The 18649-nt window shown below is 39.6% G+C and overlaps 1 pseudogene; it reads right to left on the bottom strand.

Annotated features, from left to right (window-relative positions):
* The window catches only part of LOC128563419 (bromodomain-containing protein 7-like), a 30759-nt pseudogene extending 13584 nt beyond the window's left edge, over positions 1 to 17175 (bottom strand).
* Between the last annotated feature and the right edge of the window lie 1474 nt (positions 17176 to 18649).

Below are 18649 nucleotides of genomic sequence, written 5' to 3'. Positions count from 1 at the left end.
AATGGAAAGATAAATTATTTCAAACATATGTTAAGAGAAATATCAGAAAACTGATACAGGAGATAATTATTTCCATTACCAATTATTCATGTACAGAATGATTTGCTATAGGTGCCATTAAATAACACTCATTAAATAAACTTTAGTTTATTGAAATTAAATTCCACAAAACTTAGTAGAAATACAAGTCATCACAGAGTTGAAAAGAAAAACAAAAACAGTGGAGATTCCTGCAGTCTAACTACAGCTATTTTGTAAAGTGAAATAAATTTGACTTTATTATATAACTCGCTTGTTCTAAGTTTTTTATTTTAATTATTTTATTTTATTTATTTTAAACACTGAAATGATAACTCTTTAACAACTTGTATTGAAGCTGGGCATAGTTATGGCAAAAACTGGATTCTGACAAAAGTGGGCTTTCGATAACAGGGGTAGAGTGTTTATTTTTCAGAGAATTCATTCATAAACTTAACTATTTATTCATAAACTTAACTAAACATATATTTTGCATGAAGCAAAATGTTTTTGCCTTTCTCCCTTACCCTCCTGACTTTCACCCATTCTCTTTTTTTTTATTTTTTGTTAAATCATGACTGTGTACATTAATGCCATTATGGTATACAATGTCCTGATTTGATATACCATATGGAGAGCTTACATCAAACCAGTTAACATAACCATCCCCTCAGTTACTTATTTGTTGTGGTAAGACATTAGTTCTAAATTATTAATAAAACAATCTGGATTTGTTCATTATTGGCTTCCAAGGAAACTCTGTGATTTAATTGATTTCCATAAACTCTTATTGAGTACAACTATATGCAGGGCACATGTCTAGAAACTGAGAGAATATAATTACAATAACCCATGGCCCCTTATCTCCAGAGAAAACAATACCCAAATACTTGTATGACAAGGCAGATGTTGGCAAGCTCTGCACTAGAGGTATAACAAGGAATAGGAGAACTGGGGGAGAAGATACTGAATTCAGATATAAGCTGTTTGGGAACTCTTTGATGAAGAAATAGTAGTGAACATTATAAAGTCTTCAAGGATAACTAAAACATGTACTTCAATTTAAAGAGGTTTTTTTTATTTTTAGTTCTATTTAACTGTTTTTAAGATCCAGATTTGGTGTGTTTAATTTAGTAAATCTAAGTCCTCAGTGTGAACTATATTTAACTTTCTATGTATTGACTGTTGATAGTGCACGCATGTAAGTTTTGGCCAACATGTTAGGATCTACAAGACAATAAGTAGCATCCACCTTCTCCTCTAAACAAATAGATAAATAAAACAAAAATAAAGATCGTTACAAACTAACATCTATACAACCGATAGAGGTCAGTCTAGAGCAGCGGTTCTCAACCTGTGGGTTGCCACCCCTTTGTAACAGTGAAAATACATCCCGGCATTAGGAAGATTGAGAACCACTAGTGCAGAGGGTGGTGGGCTAATGTGAGTCTAACCTCCCCTGTTATACAAGCCCCAGAATAAGGAGATTGACTCGCCTATCACGGGGGTCTGGCTTTGCACCAACCTTCACCTCCCTTCCATGGGGCAGAGAAAGGAGAAGTGGGAATGGTAAAAAAAAGGTTGGAGCCTGGATAAGCAAAGGATGTTGCACTTCCCAAGTTTACTGTGCAAACAAGTCATTTCAACTTCTCAGGGGAAAGTTAAACTAAGGGGCTGGGAGTGCTAGAGAATATTCCTCCTGTGAAAACCAGGAGTGAGGAAATTGTGTTCCGTTGTTCACATCCCCTGGTATTTGCAGTTTCTCTCTTATAAATTGCCCATTCTTATATATTTTTGAGAAGGGTCAATTTTATTGAAAAGGGGTTCAATTTTCTTTTGTACATTTTTTATTTATTTATTTATTTATTTATTTTTTATTGTTGGGGATTCATTGAGGGTACAATAAGCCAGGTTACACTGATTGCAATTGTTAGGTAAAGTCCCTCTTGCAATCATGTACATTTTTAAGATATAAATCAATAGTATGAAGGTAGATATAAGAAAGAGAGGCATAGCCAGTAACCTACTGTCTCATATAGAAAACCTCTAATCGTCTCATTTTTCTTATTATTTATATGCCCCACCTCTCCTCCTCCGTGGGGAATGTCCTGGATTTTAGGAGTGAGGCACATTTATTTAATGATTGCTCTACTTGAAACAACAAGTCAAAAAGAAGAGGAAAGAGTACAAGTGAATTGGGAAAAGCAGTGAAAGAAAAACTGGCCTGGCAGAATTCTACAAAAAGTTTTGACATTTTTCTTCCAAGCCAGTACATGGTTGAGAGGTACCCAGACGTTTAAAAAAGCCAGGGGAAGGCTCATTCATGTTCCTGAAGGCAATTTAAGAGATGGACATAAAGAAGTTTTTCTCAAAATCTGGGCATTTATATATCTCTATATTGTTCATTTATATTGCCTCTTAGTTTGGGCTCTTTGAGACAAAATTCTTTCTATACTGGCCTGGATCCTCACCACTTACATCCAGGAACTGAACTTCAAGAATTGACTTTTTTACTCTTTTAATTATCCCTATTACAGTCTAGTATTTGGGAGCAGATAAGTCATGGCCACAATGAACTTATGATTTTAAACTTGTCCGTGACATTTATGCATATAGAATATTCACTGTATTGCAAAGAGAGTCATGTTGGATCAGTAAAGAGAGGGAACAGATTATTTCAGGACATTTAAATAAATACAGACACCAAAACCCCTAAATGCAATTTTGTTTGATTTCAGCTTCAGTCTATGACTTTCTTAAAACTAAACCTTACCCACTTGCCAGGGCATTGACACACTTCTCTTCAGAGTAAAGTCTCAAACCCATTGAATTTGTCACTTTTAATGAGGAGAACATCTCACAGTATTTTCTATCAGAAGAAATATTTCTCAAAATAAGAACAATGGTTTTCACGGCGGTGCATTATGGCTGTCCTCTAGCTTTTCAAGTTAAAGTTCTGTTTGAAGTAAACATTTTCCTATTTCATGAGCTGTTATCATTATCTCTAGCTTGCCAATATGGGAAGAGTTCTGGCAGGAAAAATGAAAATGCTGGCCTTGAAATTTTGGGAGTTGTATGTAGTGGAGGACAGTGACAACTCAGGCTGCCTGGAAACGTTTAAAATTCCTTCCTAATCAGATGAACATTATGTCTCTGCAATCACCCTTTACAGGGCTCCCAATCACCTCACACTATTTTTAGATCATTCAAATGAGCTAATAACGAGGGTTTACTTGAGTTATGTCTGGTAATGATGTTGCCCAGGCAGACTTTCAGTGTTGGAATTATTATTTTTTTTTTCTTGTGTTTTTTGGCCGGGGCTGAGTTTGAACCTGCCACCTACGGCATATGGGACCGGCGCCCTACTCCTTGAGCCACAGGTGCCGCCTCAGTGTTGGAATTATTAACTTAGGATTCTGTAATAGCTGTAGAGGATAGAAATGGTTAAAGTTACACCCCACATTGCATAACATTACATGTCTAATCTTAAAACCAGATCTTGATGAATGTATTATTTGAGGAAGAAATTGAGAAGACATTGGGGTGTATCAGTAAAACCCCTACACAGAGTGCGTTTTCGAAAATCTCAGGGTTTAGAAGATAATTTTTAAATGGAGGTAAAAAACAGATTACCGACAACAAATTAAGGAAAGTGTCTCAGATTAGAGGGAATTTTGTTAGTGATTCTAGAGCTCACTGTAAGATGAAGATTATTAAAAATATTAAAGCCAGTTAAAAGGACTTTTAAGTTACATTGGGCACAAAATAATTAAAATAACATGTTGCAAATAGAGTCTTGGTAAGAATGACAAAAAAAGTCACAGGGGATGACTCAACTTGTCTAGGAGAATGGGGCATTTTCTGAGAGAGCGCCTTGCTCTTCTAAATGAGGGAAAGCGTCTTTAAGGATAAACTACCCTGCAGGGTTATCAGAGAGCCTGTGATGCCTCCCCAGGCCCTTCTCTGTGAACTTTGAGCAATGCTAGAGACTAGAAGAGACACCAAACGTCGAGGAAGAGAGTTTTGCTTTTTCAAGGAAGTAAGGGGGAGTAAGTTTCATAAACTAATGAGCTTGGACTTGTTTTCAGGTTAACATCCTAGACTAGATTATTAATGGGATTATTCGTGAGCTTCTACAAAAGGAATAAAGATGCTTATGCAAAGAGTTGCCATGCGGTCTTCCTAAGAGCTGCTAGCAGTGGAAGGTGCTCTCCCAGAAAGCCTTAACATTTCATGATTGAACACATTCTTGCTAAAGCTAAACAATCATAAGGCAGGGGGGTGACACGGATGTGGAAACAGCCTAAATGCCCACCAACCCAGGAATGGATTAACAAGCTGTGGTATATGTATACCATGGAATACTATTCCGCTATTAAAAAAATGGAGACTTTACATCCTTCGTATTAACCTGGATGGAAGGGGAAGACATTCTTAGTAAAGCATCACAAGAATGGAGAAGCATGAATCCTATGTACTCAATTTTGATATGAGGACAATTAATGACAATTAAGGTTATGGGGCGGGGGAGGAAAAGCAGAAAGAGGGATGAAGGGAGTGGGGTGGGGCCTTGGTGTGTGTCACACTTTATGGGGGCAAGACATGATTGCAAGAGGGACTTTACCTAACAATTGCAATCAGTGTAACCTGGCTTATTGTACCCTCAATAAATCCCCAACAATAAAAAAAAAAAAGATTACCACAGTGGAAACAGATGCCATGATTCTCTGTATTTGTAACATTCAGAATCCAGCCAGGAAAAGTAAATCACACCAATTATTTTAGCAGAGAAAATTTAATTAAAAAGTTGTTAATGAGAATAAAGTTAACTAAGTATATTCCATTGCTAGAGCTGCCAGCGCATAGCAATGAACTGGGGGACTTCACACAACAGTGACGTATTGTCTCACCATAAATTAGTGACAGTTCTGCAAGGTAAAGGTCTGAGATGGCGGGTCAGCAGTGTTTTTTCCGTCTGAGGGCTGTGACCAAGGATTTGCCCCATTCCTCTCTCCCTGCCTTCGATGGGTTGCTGCAATCTCTGGCCCTCCTTGGATTTAGATCTATCACTCTTGTCCCTCCCTCCGTCTTCACGTGGTTTCCTCGCTGTGTGTGTGTCTGTTTCTGGGTCAAATTTCCCCCTTTCACTACATATAAGACTATAATCGTTTTGGGTGAGGGATGAGCGCGATAACCCCCTGTTAATGCAACCACCAGCAAGGACCCTATTTCCTAATAAGGGGACATTTGCAGGTCCTGAGGGTTAAGTTTTGGTGGTGGGAAGAGACACAATTTACTCCGTGTTAAGCGACCTAAAAAGCAAAAAGTTTGCAGAGAGGTAGTAACTACTACAGCTAGGGCTACAGGGGCGAAGGGGTGTGGTTGGATTATCAAAACATAGAAGCTTGGGGAAGGGGCCTGAGGAAGGGGCGCTGGGGCTCAGCTGGTGCGGGTATCTCTGAGGGAGGTTGCAGTGAGGCTGCTTCTGCAAACGTTGAAACAGCTGCAAACATTCTGCAAACCGCAAAATGGAATCAGTCGCTGCTACATAAGCAACCGCTCGGGCTGGAGTGAAGCATCACAGCAGCCGGGAGCCCTCGTTTCGCCTTCAGCCTCCATCGCCCCCTTCTGGTACAGACTGGTAAAACCAGCCGGCCAAGCAGAGATGTGGTCTGCAGAGCCCCAACTCAGCCGCCCAAAATAAAAGTAGAAAAAGGTGGGTTTGCAGCTGCAAAATCATAAATTAGTAATTGGCACACTTTCTGCTCTAATTTTATTGAGTCAGTATCAGAAATGAACCAGAGAAAAATGGAGAAAATTTTCCAAGGCTGTCGTCCTCCAAACATTGACCCAAAAGGTATAACGTAATTTCTAGATTTGTAAAGTTACTGATGTATACTTTTTGCCTTAATTTATTTATCTATAAAATGGGTATGTAACAATGAATATATCATCGAGTTGTTTTGAGCATCTGTGGAAAACACTTAGAACACTGACTAAGAACTCTGAACTTATAAGATGTTAGCTATTATTCTATTACTATTTTGTTTAATTGGATAATCAAAATTCAAGTATTAACATTACAGGGTCCATCTATTCCTGTACATGAAACTTTAACAAAATGATTCTAGCATCTACAAGTAACTATGGATTTATTTTATTTCTTTATAAACTAAATTCAAATATCTCAAACTTCTGTTAACTCTTAATGTTCCAAGGCTGATGATTATTTCTAGAACTTTATAATAACATTCAGAAAATAAAGCTTCTTCTTCAGAAAAATGTAACTGAAAAAGCCAGGATGGCAAATGGGCTTCAGCCTGACTGTCTATGCCTAATTAGTAGTGGCTTCCTGGAAAGCTGAGTTGAAAAGTCCATGTGAGTTTAAAAGAAAAATAAGTTGAGGATCTTCTAGCAATCTGTGCCAAAGGTATAGGAGGGTGCCTTGGTGCCACTCCTGGGTCTCCCTTGATTTTTACCAACATTTGTAGAAAAGGTATGACTTTCTGGCTCAAAGCTAAATTCAAATTCTGGTTGTCTTTATAAATAATGGAGGTAATGATACCGCAAAGGCTTCTTCTTCTTCTTCTTCTTCTTATTATTATTATTATTTGAGACAGAGTCTCAAGCTGTTGCCCTGGGTAGCATGCCGTGGAGTCACAGCTCACAGCAACCTCAAATTCTTGGGCTTAAGTGATTCTTTTGCCTCAGCTTCCCAAGTAGCTGGGATTACAGACGTCTGCCACAATATCCAGCTATTTTTTGGTTGCGGTTGTCATTGTTGCTTTGCAGGCCCAGGCCGGGTTCAAACCTGCCACCCTAGGTGTGTGTGGCTGGCGCCTTGCTGACTGAGCTACAGGTGCTGCTGCAAAGGTTTATTTTTATTTTATTTTATTTTATATTTTGTAGAGACAGAGTCTCACTGTACCGCCCTCGGGTAGAGTGCCATGACATCACACCGCTCACAGCAACCTCTAACTCTTGGGCTTACGCGATTCTCCTGCCTCAGCCTCCTGAGTAGCTGGGACTACAGGCGCCCGCCACAACGCCCGGCTATTTTTCTGTTGCAGTTTGGCCGGGGCTGGGTTTGAACATGCCACCCTCGGCATATGGGGCCGGCGCCCTACTCACTGAGCCACAGGCGCCGCCCCTGCAAAGGTTTATTTTAAAGATTAAAAGTAAAGAAATGAAAAATTCTTACTATTTTTATGTCACTCAATAAATGTTAGTTGTTCTTTTTCTTGTAAGATCTTTTGCCAATAATGCATGAAAAACTTATAACCATGTTCACCCTTGTCATACTTTACAATGTCGTTGTGATTTGGTCAGTTATGTAAAAAGTAATCGTTGTGGAACACATTTCTGTTTGAAATGGTTAACACATTCCAAATTCCTTCATGCTATAGCAGAATACCTAGAGTCACGTCTTTTATTCGCCCCAAATTTTAATAAACCTATTTTTGGTGAATGAGTGACTGTGGATGAAGTTTGGCTTCCCTTCACATATAATTATTTCAGCATCCATAGATAACCCATATTAAGTGTGATTTATTTGATTTCTCCTCTTTTGTTGAATTAGGGAATAATTTGCTTTTCCCTTTCATCAATGTGAAAGGTAATGAAATGTAATTGTTTTTCATTGCCCATGAAATAAAAGAAATGATTTCATGGGTAAAAATAACTACCTTTCATGGACTGAGACTTTGTTAGAATAGGCAATTTTATTCTTTTGTGAAAAGGTCACTGTCCGTGTTTAAATTTCACCATTAAACACATTTCATGAATTCCATGTAGTTTGATGAAGTATTTTATACAGACAGTGCATTTTTCTCTCCAGGATTTTCTTCAAAGGCCTCCTTCGTGGAAAACAAACTCAATCTATACTTTCAAAAAAATCTGACGAATACATGAATGTGTTTTGGATGTATAATTTTCTCTCGTCTACCTACCACATTGTTTAAATAGGTAGCTCTACCTGGAAACTAAATAAAATGATTAAACTTCTTAGAATCCTAAAAATGGAAAAAAATGTAGATTGAGCAGCAGAAAAAAACATTCAATTACTGTTTACATAAAATTGGGGTTATTCATTGTAAGTTCTTATGTTTACTAGTTTTCTCATTTTAATTATGTCTAGTTTTTAAAATGCATACACTTAAATCATGACAAGTTTTATCTGTTGCTAAGTACACTTATTTTCTTTACTATCCATTAATACTATTGAAAAATCACTTGTATGATTTTAATAATGTGAAATTAAAAAATTAAATTGACACAACTTGAGAAAGTCACCTGCTAAAGGCACTTTCATTCACTCGTTAAAATTGTCTTACTGTACTTTTCTTTGGATGTACTCTCTCCTTTGTAACAAATCAGTCAAAGGAACTTACTATAAAAATAACTTTGTTCTTAAAACACTATCAGAACTAATAAGAACTATTCAGAAAAAGACATGTAATTGTTACACTGTAAGTAATTATGGTTACTTTAGACCCAATATTGAAACTTCACAAGAAACATTTGATTCAAAATATAACTCTGCTGCCCTCTAGTGGTTTAAAATTCCTCTTTCCCTCCTTTCCCTCTGGGAAAAAGAATAAAGCATCCAAAGAAATAATCCTTTTGATATTTAATGAGAAAATGTAGTATTTAGCTATATTCACTTTTGTAACTATTTTCACCTCTGTCCAGAGAAATACAGTAAGTAGACCACTAATTATTACAGGTGAAGGTTGTAATGTCTAGTACATATATTATGATTAATAGAAAGTTAGTGATGAACTTATTTTAACCTCTTGTTTGGTGAATACACTTAACCACAAAAATTACTTCTCACATAACTTTTATCATCTTTCACAGGTTCCATGAAATATATATTTTGAAAATTCTACAGCAAACTAATGCCCTCCAACTAAAACTAACATAATTAATTTATTTGCCACTTTCCTAATGTTAGGTGAGGAGTAAACTGCCTTCAACTACTTTTTTTTTTAAAAAAAAAATATTCCTTCATTGTGATTCTATTTTAACTTGGGATGAGTTCAGGACTCTTTTCCAAGGTTCAGAACAAGCATTTACCTTGCTGGAACACTTTGGCCCTTGCGATTGTGGCATTGAATGGAAAACAAGCTTTAGGTACTTTTCCAAATGCAGGAGCCAAGCTTTCCCTCCTCACGTTGGCTCTGCTACCCTGTTGCCAGAAAAGAATGGTGCTTTCCAGATTTCTCCTACGAACATAACAAATTCTGCAAGAGCTGGCTCTGAGTCTGTGTTTACATCACTGACCTTGGACTGGGGGTGTTATGAGTTAAAGGAAAACAAGATGGAAACAAAGAGATGATGTTACCTTTGCCTTAAACTCCACGCACTGTGGGTAGGACAGGGGATTATCCATATTCTTCAACGCTGTTTGAAATTTCCTTTGGCTGCCCTTTCGTACAATAGTCTCCAAGGCACTCCTATTTAGAAAATAGGATTTTGTTACTATTGAGAAGAAGGGGGAAATGAAACAATTAAGTACATTCCGCTTTCATTTATTTAGCTCTGGAGGAAACCACACTGTCACCTGGCCTGGTATTCCCATGGCTTGTTGCTGCTGTCCCTTTGTAGACAGCAACTTCCTTCCTTCCTTCCTTCCTTCCTTCCTTCCTTCCTTCCTTCCTTCCTCCCTCCCTCCTCCCTTCCTTCCTTCCTCCCTCTCTCCTTCCTCCCTCCCTCCTCCCTTCCTTCCTTCCTCCCTCTCTCCTTCCTTCCTTCCTTCCTTCCTTCCTTCCTTCCTTCCTTCCTCCCTTCCTCCCTTCCTCCCTCCCTTCCTTCCTTCCTTCCTTCCTTCCTTCCTCCCTTCCTCCCTTCCTCCCTCCCTTCCTTCCTTCCTCCCTCCCTCCCTCCTCCCTTCCTTCCTTCCTCCCTCTCTCCTTCCTTCCTTCCTTCCTTCCTTCCTCCCTTCCTCCCTTCCTCCCTTCCTCCCTCCCTTCCTCCCTTCCTCCCTTCCTTCCTTCCTTCCTTTCTTCCTTCCTTCCTCCCTCCCTCCCTTCTTCCCTCCCTCCCTCCCTTCTTCCCTCCCTCCCTCTCTTTCTTCTTCAGGCAAAGTCTCGCTCCTGCCTTACCCTCTCAAGTAGCTGGGACTACAGGTGTGTACCACCACACACACCTGGATAATTTTCCTATTTTTAGTAGAGACATGGTCTCCCTCTTGTTCAGACTGGTCTCAAACTCCTGAGTTCAAGGGATCCTCCTACCCTGGCCTCCCAGAATGCTAGGACTACAGGCATGAACCACCCACCATGTTTGGTCTAGACCATAGCCTTTTAACATAGGCCTTCATCCAAGGGATTTTCTTTGAAGAGCAGATATTTTTTTCACTCTTTCTTATTCTTTTCTGAAGAAATGTCTAAGATTTATCTACAAAGTCATGAAAAGTCTTGCCTAGTGTAACCTGGTTTCTTGTACCCTCCATGAATCCCCAACAATAAAAAAAAAATTTTTTTTTAAATGTCTTGCCTATACAAAGAAGCAAGAGTGAGAACAGGGAATGAGGAGCCAAGCCATGGAGATATTTGCATGAGATCTCCTTTGCCTATTCTTTTATGTATAACTTAAAAAACAGTATCTGTGAAAGGAGGGAGAGGGGCTTAAGGTGGCTGAGTTAGAATCAGATCCATACTTGGCATGGCTTAACCACGCACTGAATCCTCTGTACCCTGGTGCCTGATAAACTGAAGATATGCGTCTTGCTGCAAAGACATCTTCTGTTCTGCCTCCTCAAGGATCTGTAGCCTAGAAATTTGTAGGAAGAAGGAAATATATATTGAAAAGAAGAATGAGGGCTGTGCCTGTGGCTCAGTGAGTAGGGCACCGGCCCCATATACTGAGGGTGGCGGGTTTGAAACGGGCCCTGGACAAACTGCAACAAAAAAATAGCCAGGCATTGTGGCAGGTGCCTGTAGTCCCAGCTACCCAGGAGGCGTGAGGCAAAAGAATCGCCTAAGCCCAGAAGTTGGAGGTTGCTGTGAGCTGTGACGCCACAGCACCCTACTGAGGGTGACAGGGTGAGATTCTGTCTCTCTAAAAAAAAAGAAAAGAAGAATGAAAGTGATCCACAACTGGATAATTTTATTATAGCAGTATCCATAATAAAAAATTAAGCTAAATGACCAACATTGAGTATATAATATATTATAGTCACTAGATGGAATATTATGCAGCTATCAATGTTAAAATGTAATTAAGAAGACTAAGTAGTTAAATGTAAAACTGTGAAATTCTTCCTATACCAATGATCACAATCATGTAAGGACATGATTGCTTCTAGGCACAGCTTAATTTGAGCATATAAAAATGGAAATCTCTATATGGGAGTCCGGAAATACTTGTGCTTTTTTTCTTTAAAAAAAAGTAGTGTGTCTTAACATTACTATTATGTTATTTTTACATATTTTAGAAGATGTTTAAAAACTCACCATAGATCCACAAAGTGATGCAATGAGCTCTAAGCATGAATGGTTGAGAAACAGCAGCTGTCACGTAGGAATTCATGAGAGATGAAACCTCTGAGCAAGAAGGGCAAGTGCATGAGCATGTCAAATGTCCAACATCATTAATAATCAGCGAAATTCAAATTAAAGCCACAATGACATATCATCTTACACCAGTTAGAATGTCTATTGTTAAAAAGACCGAAAATCCCCACAGATGTTAGTGAGGACGCAGAAAAAAGAGAACACGTGTCCTCTTTTGGTGGTGGTATAAATTAGTCAACCTCTATAGAAAAAACTATGAAGAGCTCTCAAAAAACTAACAACAGAACTACCCTGGAGTCCGGCAATGCCACTACTGGGTATCCGCCCAAAGGAAAAGAAATCATTATATCCAAAAGATACCTGCACTCATATTCATAATAGCATTATTCACAATAGCAAAGGTATGGAATCAATATAATTGTCCATCAACAGAGGATTGGATGAAGAAAATATGGTGTATATACATATACACAATGAAATACTATTCACTCAGAGTAAAGAATGAAATCATGTCTTACACCAACATGGATGGAATTCAGGCCACTATCTTAAGCAAAGCAACTCAGACAAAGAAAGACTAATACCACATGTTCTCACTTCTATCTGGGAGCTAATCACATGCACATATGGAAGCAGAGTGTGAAATGAGGGACAGTGGATCCAGAGCAGAAGGGGCGTGGAAGGGGCGGATGAGGGGAGGTTGCTTGGTGGCACAAGACATGTTGTGTGTTGCCTCAGAGATCAATGTTCTGAGGGCCTTGATGCCACCACAGGTAATATATCAACGTGGCAAAATTGCTTTTGTACCCCATGAATATATACATATTAAAAGTGTAAAAAATGAAATGTTTATTTTGTCTATTTGGGTGTTAAGTCCTCTAATTTTCATCTATAGTATCTTCATCTACAAATTCTATCAAATGGGGAAAATAAGGTATTGTGAGAGTAAAAAAGCACTTCAAGAGTGTTCAAAAAATGGCAACAGCAACTTTTTCTCAATGTGTATCTACTGAGGGTCTACTATATGTATACTTTGACACAAAAGTGACATGTCACTTTCTTTATTTCTTATAAGAGAAATAAAATGAGATCCGTGTGGTCTACATAAAATAATAAAACGAGGGCGGCGCCTGTGGCTCAGTGAGCAGGGCGCCGGCCCCATATGCCGAGAGTGGCGGGTTCGGACCCAGCCCCGGCCAAACTGCAACAGAAAAATAGCCGGGCGTTGTGGCGGGCGCCTGTAGTCCCAGCTGCTCGGGAGGCTGAGAGAAGAGAATCGCGTAAGCCCAAGAGTTGGAGGTTGCTGTGAGCCGTGTGAGGCCACGGCACTCTACCCGAGGGCGGTACAGTGAGACTTCGTCTCTACAAAAAAAAAAAAAATAATAATAATAATAATAAAACGAAATTTGACATATTTTCTTGTATTGATAAAATGTGGGAAGAATTTAAAACACCTGGGCCAAGATTTTTACATAGTTTACTTTTTTCTTCCAAAAAAAATGGTTATTCTTCATTTTTCTGGGGGAAACAATCTTTAGGAATTATTATTTGATGTTACCTTTGCATTTCCTTGGGAAGCCTTCAAGAGGGTCAGTAAACCTGGTGTAGTTAGGGGGCGTGCCTGCAGTTAGCGGTACAATGTGCACAGAGTCCAGTGGCTGTGCTTGCCGGGTGGTGGGCGTCTGGCTCTGGCCTGTTTGTGTTGATGTCAACTCAGGTGATAACCGTTGCAGTCACCCTACTCCCTATAGAGTTAGAAACAAGATGGCCTTGCACCTTGGCTTCAGGAGCCTGGAATTCTCCCTGCTGTCATTCTCCAGTTGCCTGCTGCAGTGAGGCCTGTGCACCTGGATTCCTCCAGTGGCTCTTTTTCTGTGATTCGATTCTGTACCTTTTCCCATTATTTGTGGAAACCCACATGGAAAGAAATCCAAAGGTCTATGGCTGCTCCCTACCTGGTCGAACCGTCCAAAGCGCAGCAAGGGGCACTCCTTGCTTGGGTTCCATTTGCTCATTTTGGCAAGTGAGCAATGCTATCTCATTGTGGTTTTAATTTGCATTTCCCAGGTGACTAGGGAAGATGGTTCTATTTGTATAGGCCGTATCAACCTGTGAGTGTGTGTGTAAATAAGTTTATGTTAAGAAAAACTATGTGTTATGTTTGGGGCCTTTTCTCAACTTTCTCCTGCAGTTCTTCAACCTTCCACGAAGCTCCTTGTGCCTGACAAGCATTAACAGACGTCTCCGTTAGGGAACTGCATGCATCACTTCTCTTTTATTTATTTATTTATTTTTATTAAATCATAGCTGTCTACATTAGTATGATCATGGGGCACCATACACTTGGTTCATAGATCGTTTGACACATTTTCATCACACTAGTTAACATAGCTTTCATAGCATTTTCTTAGTTATTTTGCTGAGACCTTTACATTCCACATTTACTAGGATTCACATATACCCTTGTAAGATGCACCGCAGGTGTAATCCCATTAATCCCCCTCCCTCCACCGCCCTCCCCCCTCCCTCCCCTCCCTTTCCCCCTTCTCCCTATTCTTAGGTTGTAACTGGGTTATAGCTTTCATGTGAAGGTCCTACATTAGTTTCATAATAAGGGTGAGTACATTGGGTACTTTTTCTTCCATTCTTGAGACACTTTACTAAGAAGAATATGTTCCAGCTCCATCCATGTAAACATGAAAGAGGTAAAGTCTCCATCTTTTTTTAAGGCTGTATAATATTCCATGGTGTACATATACCACAATTTATTAATCCATTCATGGATCGATGGGCACTTGGGAGACCAGAAATCACACCATAACAAAGATATTTGTATCAGAATCTTTATTGCAGCCCTATTCATAATTGCTAAGTCATGGAAAAAGCCCATGCATCACTTCTCATCCGCTCTCTTGTAGACATGGGTCCCACTGCTGTGGCTCTAGACTCACACTTTGCTTTTGTGCCTTGTGGAACCCACTGTCATTCCCGCTGCGTATTTCTGAGTCTTCTTGGAAGTATGAGGCCCTTGTTCTTGGTATGTTACATGAGGTGGACTCACCTCTGTCACTTTTAATGACAGTCAATGAAGTCCCTCATTAGGAACATCCCTGATACAGGGAAAGTCTCAAAACAAGAGTGAAGAGCCACTCTTCCCCTTCTTCTTACACTTTCGGATGGAGTCCAAGGCGTGTTGTATGCTGCCCTCCGGTTTCTTAGCAATTTGATTTTGCTTTCTGGGTTCCCATTGTTAGGGCTCCTTTCCTCTTACAAAGAGGCCTTTGGCTACCCCATCCCTGGAGTTTCCTAGATATCCTCTGACTTACCTTCATTCCAGTGTAGTTCATCCTTGTACCATCTGCTCCAAAAATACACTTTTTGATTGATAGAGATTACCTGAGATATGCTTTATTATGTGCCAGTGAATTTGTTTTTATAAGAAAGATTCATTCTTAAGGTACAATGGAAATGGAAGGTCAGGGGTAGAAGGTTGCAGAGTAAAGAGAGAAATCATTAAAAGTAGCACCTGTTTGCTCTGACACTCACACAATGATGAGCGTGTGTCCTGATGTCTCCTCCGCTGCTTCTGTGACTCACCCCTGCCTACTGCAGAATGTGGAAAGACCCAGGAGAGCTGGCTGCTCGGCTTACATGGTGAGTTAGAGGTGTGCTTTATAACTCAGTGATTATTTCTCAGGCAGTAGCTCAAGGGCTCCGAGATCAAAGAGTAAACCTCCTTTCCTTGATACCAGCTCTACACGGGTTCAACCCAGCTAAGTTGTTTTTAAATTTCTTACTTTTCCTATTGTGGCAGACCTGTAAATCCTCGCCAGGGGCCAGGTGCAGGGCAAGCTGACCTAAGCTATACCTTGAGCTACTCTCCAAAGCAGGCCTGCCGAGGTCACCCTTCACCCTGGCTTCCCACACAATCTTTCGGAGCTCTCCCGGAGAGCTAAAGAAACAGCTATAGTTAGATTTTTCATTTAAAATTTGGCACTGCCTGAAGTCATTCCCATTCCTTCCAATGACAGTTGCCATTATATTAAAAAGAGTAAATTTGCTGCTGCATTACTTACTGCCCAGAAAATCCAGCTGAAGCCTGCTCCTGCCAGATCTGCAGTTTCAATGCGAGGCCAGAGACTTTAAATAGCTCCTGCTGGTGAGGATTTTCTGCTTTCTAGAAAAAAAAAAAAGTTCGATAAAGCCTCAGTTTGAAGGATTGGACATGGACCATTAGAAACAGAAAATGTTTGTCCCTGTCTCTCTCCATTTCCGACTGTCCTATTTGCATAATTCTTAAAGGTAAAGTCTGCTAAGAGTGGTGGTGCTTGGTGTCTTTATCAGAGTCAGGAATTAATTTTTATTTCTATATGACTACAGTCCCTCAAGTCTTCCTTTAGAGGCCCCGATCCACACCTAAACACTTTATCTTTACCAGCTTTCAAGTGCACAAAACTACTATTAAGAAAAAAATGAGGCGGCGCCTGTGGCTCAAAGGGGTAGGGTGCCGGCCCCATATACGGGAGGTAGCGGGTTCAAACCCAGCCCCAGCCAAAACTACAAAAAAAGAAAAAAAAAGAAAGAAAGAAAAGAAAAAAATGAAATAACAACAGAAATAAAAAACAGGAAAGAAAGCAGTAGAGGAGAAAAAGTTTTTTCTCTGAAGATCTCCACTTTGTGTTAGGTCATAGCCTCCTTCTGAGATTTAATTAGAGTTCATTTCCTTATTTTCATTGCACTACAAGCAAGAAAATGGGAAGACACAGAGCTTTTGGTTGGTTTTGGTTTTCATTCCTCTAGTCCCACATTATCTTGGACTTACACCTTTCCGGGGCATTGGTCAAATGCTACACGGTGTCATGAGGAAAAATAAGAAATTGAGAAGAGAAAATCTTGTTTTAATAAAAAGGCAATTTTGGAAGTTTTAAAATTTTGTAGTTAGTAAGATATTAACATCTTCATAAAATATATTGAGAGAAGGGTGACAACTAGATTCTCTAGTTTGCTCACTAATTGGATCTATAAAAACCGTATTCTAACTGTCTATGGTGTTGCTAGACACGGGTTGTGAAGCTTGTCCCTCCCACTTAAGTGTCAGAATACAGAAATACTCCCACCCGTTGATGTAGATTATGACTTTTGTGGGCAACTCCGTTAAAATGTTTTGGGAGATTCTAGAGGGTCCTTCCACCCAACAGTTTTAGTTTAATTTCTGGAGGCCATGCAGAAGACATTTAACACCTTGTCCAAAAGAGATTATTTGAAGACTGTGGCCTTTCTCCCTGAGGATCTTGTGGCATCTTTGATAAGTTCTCTTTGGCTCTATGGTGTACGGGGGCACAGAGAGCCCTGTGATTTTGGTGAGGTCATAAGACAAAGATGAAAGTAAGGGACCACTGGGGCTGGGATTTATTTATGAAGCAGGATAATCAGAGAGGAGGGAGCATGCAAAGAAATTACTGCCCAAACCCATGTAAGTATCTACTTGAATTGGATCTAACATTACACAAGCTGTGCCTGCATGGTGCAAGGCTTCACAGGCCAGACGGTGACTATCAACATGAAAAAGTGCCACTGTCAGGAGTTTTGAGCTAAAAGGCGACTGGAGCTCGCACAGGGAGGGAGACCTTTGAGACATCAGCTAAGGTAGGAAAACCTCGCTGAACACACCAGGAATTTAGGGGAACAGAGTAATTCCCACTCAATCCACAGAGCTGTTCAAGCCCAGATTTGGAATCTGGCACGCTTACTAAACAAAAGAGACCATCCCTGAGGATCTCGTGCATGACTGACTTGTCTCTCACGTGTATTTAGTCTTAATCACCTTCCGAGATCTGACAACCAAGAACATGGGTAGAAGTGCTTCCTTTAGTAACTTTCTCATTGGATTTTCTGGTAATACCCAGTATGTTATGACCTCTGAGTATGAAAGTACTAGGGATATCATTTTTTAATACAACTTTAAGTGAGGCAAACTCCCAGGGCATAAATTCCGTGGAGCACAAGTGGCAAAGGTACTGTTAATTTCCTTCATGTTCACTTACAATGTATCAAATCCCATTGCCCTTGTCAGACATGAGGTTAAAATAAGAATAAAAGAAGGCAGGTGAATAGAACATATAAAGATACCCTCAGGAAGCTATCACAGAGAGCTAAATATATTTCAAGGAAGGTATTTTCAAGGTACATATATAATCAGTCTATAGTTTCAAATGTCAAGTTTTTTTTCCTTTAGTGTTCTGTCAATGCTTGGTTGCCCTTTAAACTTTTGAAACTCTTTCAATGGTGCTGTGATGTTAGTTCCGAAAGAAGGAAGTATCAGTGCAATAGCTCTTCACTTTGTATAATATTAATAGATTAATATAGTTATATATCTGAACGTAAGTTCACTGGTGTCAAATGGAATCTCCAATCCCAGCATGAACCTTCCTTTATTAGAAACTAAGAGATGATCTGAAACTCTCTTAAGGAGCGAACGGACAGACACAGTCAAAGAGAAGAGGAGAAACGCTCTCTGTGGTGTTTGTCGTCAACTAATAACTATCATCATCCGAATTTTTTCATGTTGACCTTCAAATATCAAAGCTCTAACCTGGACACTGATATCCTAACTTTTAGAGGTAGATGTGGTGTATCCTCCTAAGCAGATGAAGAAAACATTAAATAGCATACCTAGCTAAAGATTGAATTAAATACAATTAACCTTTATCTTTATTTTTCATGACTCTCACACGAACCTTTTTTATGCTACCAATTAACATGAATCCCTGTACTTCTTAAAGCTTTGAAGAAATCAAAGCTGCTAAACGATCGCTTCTAATATTGCTCAATGAGTTCACTTAAGAGTGACGCTAATTTAGGTATGAAACATAGTGAGAGCTATTTTTACTGCTGTTTGCATCAGTTAGTATTCTCCACAGAATAGAGCCAAAAGAAGACTACATATATATATAAATGTGTGTGTTTATGTATAAAACAATAGGAGCTCTGTAAGTTGACCACCCAGGGACTGTCATAAACTGGTCAACATATGGAGATGGTGACATAAGGAATTAGGCCTACTGCGCTGATACGTCCAAGTGGTACATGTCTGGCCTATGAAAATTAGGCCA

The sequence above is a fragment of the Nycticebus coucang genome, chromosome 13, assembly GCF_027406575.1.
Source record: "Nycticebus coucang isolate mNycCou1 chromosome 13, mNycCou1.pri, whole genome shotgun sequence".
Taxonomy (NCBI): Eukaryota; Metazoa; Chordata; class Mammalia; order Primates; family Lorisidae; genus Nycticebus; species Nycticebus coucang.
Note: the sequence above shows the minus strand (reverse complement) of the source record. Positions and strands in the feature narration are given on the sequence as shown.